The sequence below is a fragment of the Cetorhinus maximus genome, chromosome 21, assembly GCF_964194155.1.
Source record: "Cetorhinus maximus chromosome 21, sCetMax3.hap1.1, whole genome shotgun sequence".
Lineage (NCBI taxonomy): Eukaryota > Metazoa > Chordata > Chondrichthyes > Lamniformes > Cetorhinidae > Cetorhinus > Cetorhinus maximus.
In genome coordinates, this window is record NC_135899.1 from 20,524,643 (window position 1) to 20,526,664 (window position 2,022).

Sequence of the window (2,022 nt, forward strand, 5' to 3'; positions counted from 1 at the left end):
GGTTTACAATTAATAAAGAGGAGGTAATGGGTAGGCTGGCTGTACCTAAAACTGCTAAGTAACCAGGATTGATTGAGATGCATCCAGGGGTACTTGGAGGATTAAAGGTGGAAATTGTGGAGGCATTGGCCATAATTTTCTAATCCTCCTTAGATACAGAGGACTAGAGAATTGTTACATGCTTGTTCGAAAAAAGAGGGTTAGCCCAGCAACTACAGATCACTCAATGGTGTGGAAACTTTTAGAAATTATAATTTGGTGCAAAAGTAAACATCACTTGGGCAAAAGCGAGTTAATTAAGGAACGCCAGCATAGATTTATTAAGGAAAAAGCATGTTTAATAACTTGCTAGAGTTTTTGATGAGGTAACAGAGAGGGTAGATGAAGGTAACGTGGTTGATGTGGTGTATATGCACTTCCAAAGGGCATTTGATAAAGTGCCGCACAACAGACTTGTGAGCTAAGTTATGGAATAAAAAGAACAGTAGCAACGTGGATGAGAAATTGCCTGAGTGACGGGAAACAGAAAGTAGTGGTAAAAGGTTTTTTGGATTGGAGGAAGGTATATAATGGAGTTCTCTTGATAGATATTAATGACCTATTGTGAAATATGAGGATTATAGTGTTACAAAATGGGAGAGACAATGTAAAATAAAGAGTATAATTCTAATGGGGGTGCCCGAGCAGAGAGACTTGGGGTCAGGGCCCAGGACTGGAGGGTGCATACGGAGCTAAACATCGGGGCCCATGGCTATGGGGGATCCTGGGCTTGGGCAACAGCATCCCCTCTCTCAAGGCCTCGTGCCTCAGTGTGCTCGCACGCGAGTACACAGTGGGCTCTCTGCTCAGGGATGAGGAGTTATTGAAGCGAGAGCCTGAATCCCTGCAGCCATATGCGTTGACAGCCAGAATGCATTCTGGGTGATATAGTCTGATCTTGGTCAGGCTCTTGCCCTTCTGCGTAGGCTCCGGCCCACTAAAGGCCTCCAGGAGTCAAGATGGCTGTGTAGGCTGGGAGGACAGGAGGAGCAGTGGTTTCAGCAACAGCAAGACCTGGGGCTGAAGTGCTAGATGGGGTGGGGAGGAAGTGCGTCTTGCTACCTTCAAAGCTATCCTGAACTCCTCCTCAGCTATAAAATCTCAAAACCTCCCGGGCCTGGGGAATGATTGAGTGAGAGAGTAAGCGGGCGTGAGGGTAAGCGGGCGTGAGGGTAAGCGGGCATGAGGGTAAGTGAGAATCCTGAGACTGGGAATGAGCCAGGCACGCACACAGAAACTCACACATATATGCATGCACACGTGCGCGCAAACACAACCCATCCTCGCCCCTCCCAAAAACCTATTCACACACCGGGCTGGGAGAGGAGGAAAACCCAGGCTGAATGCAATCCATTTCCAACTCCTGCTTTGCTATGAATTCTGTAGCTGCCAACTCAGAGTGTGTGCCATGAGAAGTGAATGCAAGTCAGATGTTAAACCCAACTCCTTGGCTTAGCCCCTGTTCCCTCCCTCTTCTCTGGTGACCAGGACTTGAGGCCCTAGTCTGCATCTAACTAGTTCTGTTTCTTAAGCAAAAAGGGCCAAAAATGGTTTAATTAGTTAGCTCTGCTGCATGGCACTTATTAATGGTTATTTTTAATTAATTACGCGTTTTTAAAAATGATCAATTTATTGTTTTGCCATCGGGTGGAACCAGGCCAGATTTGCACTAAGTGTGATGTGAAAAAGGACGTTTTACAATGGTGGATTTTCACGCCGTATCGTTCCTCTTCCTGCCTCATAAACTATGCAGTCACGGAAAATACTTCGGATCACTGGTGGGTGGCCTCCGATTTGCCTGCCATGCCACGCTGTTACATCATCATTTCCTCGCGCTGGGCGCCATATTTAAACTGCAGCCACGTGCACGCTTCTCGATGCTTGGAGCCCAGGGTGGCTCCTCTGAGGACATAGCCCCCCAAAAGCCGGCAAAATTGCAGCCTCCGATTCAGTGGCACATCCCTGGGACACATTTTGGACATC